This window comes from Nicotiana tabacum, chromosome 17 (genome assembly GCF_000715075.1).
Source record: "Nicotiana tabacum cultivar K326 chromosome 17, ASM71507v2, whole genome shotgun sequence".
NCBI classification, from domain to species: domain Eukaryota; kingdom Viridiplantae; phylum Streptophyta; class Magnoliopsida; order Solanales; family Solanaceae; genus Nicotiana; species Nicotiana tabacum.
The window spans coordinates 144,704,691-144,710,561 of NC_134096.1; positions in this window are offsets into that span (position 1 = coordinate 144,704,691).

Sequence of the window (5,871 nt, forward strand, 5' to 3'; positions counted from 1 at the left end):
TAAATTATCAAAGCAATATTTCTTTTAAATAAAGAAAATCAGGAAAAAAAACAATTTGCAATAGTGATAATTATGGAGGGAATGGGCCTTCATGGCCATTTATAATGTTAAAATTAAGAAAATATCATTTTTAGATCTCTTATGTATAAAAGCAAATCTCCCAGTAAAAAAAGAAATATGATCATAAAACTACAAATAAGTTTCCAATGATCCTGTAACGACCCGATCGGTCGTTTTGAGCTCTAGTGGGTCGTTCACCAGTTTGAGGCCATGAACAACTTCACTTCAGGTATTATGACTGGTACGCATGGTCGGAATTGAAATTTCAGAAGTTGAGAGTTAATTTGAAAAGAAAATTCTCATTTCGGAAGCTTTAAGTTGGAAGAATTGACTAAGGTTGAATTTTTAAGTAAACGATATCAGAATCGGGATTTGAAGGTTCCAACAAGTTCGTATGATGAATTTGAACTTGGGCGTATGTCCGGATCGGATTTTGGATGACCCGGGAGCGTTTCAGCGCCTATTGTGGAAGTTGGCATTTTGGAACAACAACAACAACAACAACCCAGTATAATCCCACTAGTGGGGTCTGGGGAGGGTAGTGTGTACGCAGACCTTACCCCTACCCTGGGGTAGAGAGGCTGTTTCCAAATGACCCGCGGCATCCTTCCCTCCAAGAACTCCCCACCTTGCTCTTGGGGTGACTCGAACTCACAACCTCTTGGTTGGAAGTGGAGGGTGCTTACCATCAGAGCAACCCACCTTTTGGAAGAATTTCATAAATTTGGGTTGAAATACATTTCAATGTTATCAATGTTCGTTTGAGATTTCGAGTCTGAGAATAGCTCCGTATGGTGATTCTGGTATTGGGAGCGTGTCCGGAAGTAGATTCGGAGGTCCGTAGGTCATTTAGGACTCATTTGGCTAAAGCTAGAAATTTGAAGGTTTTTGAGAAGTTTAACCGGAAGTGGACTTTTTGATATCGGGATCGGAATCCGATTCCGAAAGTTGGAGTAGGTCCGTAATGTCAATTATGATTTGTGTGCAAAATTTGAGGACAATCGGACGTGATTTGATAGGTTTCGGCATCGAATGTAGAAGTTTAAAATTCTAAAGTTCACTAAGCTTGGAATGGGGTGGGATTCATGAATTCGACGTTGATTGATGTGTTTTAAAGGCTCGGCTAAGTTCGTAACGTATTTTGGGACGTGTTGGTATAATTAGTTGAGGTCCCGAGGGCCTCGAGTGGATTCCGGATGGTTAACGGATCGAGTTTGAACTTGGCAGAAAAGATGAGGTAGCTGATATCTGGTGTGATCGCACCTGCGCAATAAGGGTCGCAGGTGTGGTTTGCGCGAAGCTGGGTAGTGATCGCAGGTGCGAAGGGTTGTCCGCATCTGCGAAGTCGCAGATGCGAAGGTGCGTCGCAGGTGCGAAAGTGAGAAAAGAATTTGGGAGTGCAGGTGCGAGGGTATGTCCGCACCTGCGAAGGCGCAGATGCGACGAAGAGGCCGCATGTGCGGAAGTTGGGGCTGGGCAATGTCTCCTTTAAAGCGAGAGTTTGGCTCTATCTCATTTTATTTTCACCCATGAGAGCCGATTTTGGATAACATTGGAGTGTCATCTTCATCAATCATAATGGAGTAAGTGCTTTCTTCACAATTTTGAGTTAAATAAATGAGTTTATATGGATTTGAACATGAAAATTAGTATAAATTGTGGGGATTTTGGTAGAAAACCTAGAATTTGGTATTTTGGATTTTGACCACGAATTTGGGCATGAAATTGGGAATAAATCATATATTTGAGTTCATAAGGTTATGGATAATGATTATCTTCGAAAATTTTTGGAATCTGGGCACGTGACCCGAGGGTGATTTTATCAACTTTTTGAATGGAATTGGAAATTGTTATAAAATAATTAATTATGGGTATTAGAGTATATTTTGATTCGATTGCATCATATTTGACTAGTTTTGGAGCGACGGGCATCAGTTTGAATTGTCGGAGCGGCCTTGGAGCCGGTTATGGAATTTCGAAGCAAGGTAAGTCTCCTTTCTAATCTTGTAAGAGGGAATTAACCCATAGGTGAATTAAATTATTGTGTGCTTCTATTTGTGGGGGTGACGTACGCACGAGGTGATGAGAGTCCGTACATAGCCACTAGCTATGCCTATGTCCGGATAGTTTTATGCTCACATCATGCCTTGTTGATATTGTTATTGATTTATGTTTATTGTCTGCCTTGAGGGGGAGCGAGATCGAGTTTGCTTATTAAATGTTTTTGAAAGGAGTTGAAATTGAAGAACGTAAGATTTAAAAGGGGTTCGTTTGAATTTCGTAATTTTGAAAGGATTGAGTAATGCTAATAGCTTAAGAAATCTATGTGTAACCGCGTCGGATGTATGTTTCGCGAGCGGGGTAATCTCCTTAAAAAAAAAAGCTACAAGCTGAATTTCTCTTATTTTGAAAAGAATCAAGAAAAAGATATGATTTTAATGTTAAATTTATATTTGACCATGTCGCACGTATGATTCGCGAGCGGGGTATTTCCTTCTACCACTCTTATGGGATCGGGCCGTTCGCCTCGGCAGGATTTATGTACCATACTCTCATGGGAGCGGGCCGTTCGCCTCAGCAGGTTAATAGATGCATCTATGGTTCGCGTCGTTCGACCCTCGGCAGTGCACAATTTACTTTTATGTTGGATCGGTCCGTACGCCTCGACACTTTTTGATATATATATATATATATATATATATATATATATATATATATATATATATATATATATATATATATATCCTCATGGAATCGTACGTAACGTTTGGCAAGAAGCCAGTGTATCTGAGGGTTTTTCCCTGATTTGGATTATGACAACCTCTTTGATGAAATCCACTATATCTATATATATGCTCCGGTTACGGAGGGAACTTGCTAGTTGAGAGCTTGAGTAAATTGTAAAGAGGAAAATTGTACTACGTATTTTATACTTGTTTGTTTCCTATATTTACTCTAGCTCATATTCATTCACTTCTTTATTGTACCTGATATTATTGGACCACTAGTAAATGTCGAAGTCGATCCCTCGTCACTGCTTCTTCGGGGTTAGGCGGGATACTTACTGGGTACACGTTGATTTACGTACTCATGCTAAATTTGCTGCACATTTTTGTGCAGGTACACATATGTTTAGCGGCCTTGTGGACGCAGAGACGCGATTATAGCGGGGACTTAGGTGGGCTACATTCTATACGACGCACTGCAGCCAGCAAAGTCTCCTTCAGAGTATTGTATTTTCTTTCCTGTCCAAGTTGTATTCCGACAGTTATTGTATTTTATTTTAAATTTCTAGAAAAGGCTCACGCACTTGTGACACCGGGTTCTTGGATGATTATGGGATGTTCACTATTGGAATTGGAAAATATTGTTATTTATTATGTAAATTCATTTTTTATTAGATAAATTGAAGTAAATTTACGATTTCAAAAATATTAAAATGAGGATTTAATTAACTATTTAATGTTGGCTTGCCTGACAGTAGAGTCTGGCGCCATCACGACCTTTATGAATTTTGGGTTGTGACAAAATGGTATCAGAGCACTAGGTTCACTTAGGTCTACCGAGTCATGAGCGAGTCTAGTAGAGTCTTGCGGATCGGTACAGAGACGTCTCTACTTATCTTCGAGAGGCTACAGGACTGTTAGGAGCACTTCCCTTCTTGATCCTCATCGTGCGATTTTGTTCTTTTGAGGCTTATGCCTTTGTTTCCTTCCCATTCAATCTTATGCGACGTGAAACGCTTGCTATCGATCGAGAATTGAGGAATTGTAATGGTACTACAGATGTGGTGCAGGATGCTTCTCCCTGCATAGTTGATTGGGCTATTGTCGTCGCCTTATAGAAGGATATTCTATCATTTCAGCTCAGTAGCTCTAATTCCGAGAGCTTTGAGGCTATGTACAGGTTGCTATGATGCTCATGAGTTGTTATCGCACAATATTGATGTGATGGTAGGATATTTGCCTATGTCTCGGGGAAGTAAATGGCTTGAAAGGAGGTTTACTTAATGCATGATTCAGAGATTCGGTATTTTACTTCCGACGAAGGAAAGGCAATCGAACTAAAAATGTTCAGACTTGGGTTGATGGAGTAGTAGGACTCGATATTTTCGAGCGTGGTGGAATCTTCGCTTGTGATGTGGCGTCATTGTCCTTGATTGGTTATGATGTGTTAAGTTTGCCTGTGTTATGGTTTTCTTTAATTCGCCTTGGGGTAGAGTATTATAAATGGTGCCGAGAAAGCGGCTGTCAGAGGTCGCAGTGTGTAGTGGTTCAGGATCGAATCGGCATTCCCGGTGTTGATGGCTCGAGAAAGATGATCTTTGAAGGAGTTTAAAGTTATTAGCGATCTAATGATTCAAATGCTACAGAGATAGATAATGATTTAAGGCAACAACTAGACGACGAAGTATGAGGAAGGACATGTGGGAGGTGTCTTGTGGTGGTTGAGTTCCTAGAAGATCAAGTGTGAGAAATAGAAGTCGAGTAGTTGCTTAAAGGAGAGGGTTTGACCAAAGTAGGAGAGTGACAGAGTAGCACGTGGGTTCTGTGATATGATAGCTACACGCCTTGAGGGAAGTTTAGAGTGATTTGGGATTCATGGTGGTCAGTGACTAGGTCTACGGACTTAATTTGAAATATTGGCTATTATGCGGCAGGAGATTGGATACAACAGAAAGGAGTTGCATGATATAAAGAAGGATACCACATGACTTTGGATTGGAATGTATTGTCGCACCTTTAGTTGACGTCCATGAGGAGTGAACGGACTGGTGTAGCTGGTGAATGAGCTCGGACTCAGGATGATCTACTGATTTCGTAGTAATTATACCCAGTGCAACGACGTTGGAATATGTCGGCATGTAATTTCCACAGGTGGGTTATCTCCTGTGAGTAGGTTTGCGGTCACATGGTGTTGACGAAACTTCTGCGAAGAATTCTACTGGCTACCCGATAAGAGATTTAATATGTAAATATGGCTAGTGGTTTGGAGTGTTTATTAAAGTTTAATAGAAGGATTTCGAGGAATTTCGCGGGTTGATTGTGCTAGATCATGTTGATGAAGGAAGAATCTTGGTGGGTTTCAGGTTTATGCAATAGTAGCTTCAAGCTAAGTGGGAGAGTCCCACCGCCCATAGTTGGATTGGATGGTCGTCTATTTGTAAGATTTCTGGTTATCGGCATATTGATGGGTTATTACGACTAAGGAAAGAGAACATCAGTGGTAATTTGAGCAAGCGATTTGAGGAATGTGTGCTATAGTTGGCCTTATAGGTTCATGCTCAGGCTTTGGGAAGACTCGGGATTTATGCTTCGTGTAGAGGCGAGTTACAAGGAAGATGATTCGGCCAGGTGCTTCTTTGAGAGGGTGCTCATGTGCTAGCAGAGCCTTGGAGTTGATTATATTCGGGACCAAGTCAGAGTGGGTGACTCTCAATAACGGTCCTAGTAGATTCAAAAGTTAAGGTGTGGTGTCTAAGGATTTCGAGTCCATAGTATGGTTAAATTGGCATGATGATGGCAATGATCAGCTCCTTCAGCATGTTGAGTTGTGCATGTGATTTGTGGCGGTATGTGCGAGGTTTGACGACTGCCATAATTGATTTTATTTGAGGGCATTCGAGCATTATGGCATGTTATGTGTAGACGGATCCCAGAAGGATTATGGTGGTTTAAACCACTACTCGAGGTTTGTATTTTCTGTGGTCATGGGAATTTGGCTGCGTGTTGGAATAGTTCTCTTGAAATAATCTAAGTAAAATATTTCTATATGATGAAATGTTTACCCTATTAGTGCTTCCGGAGTTAT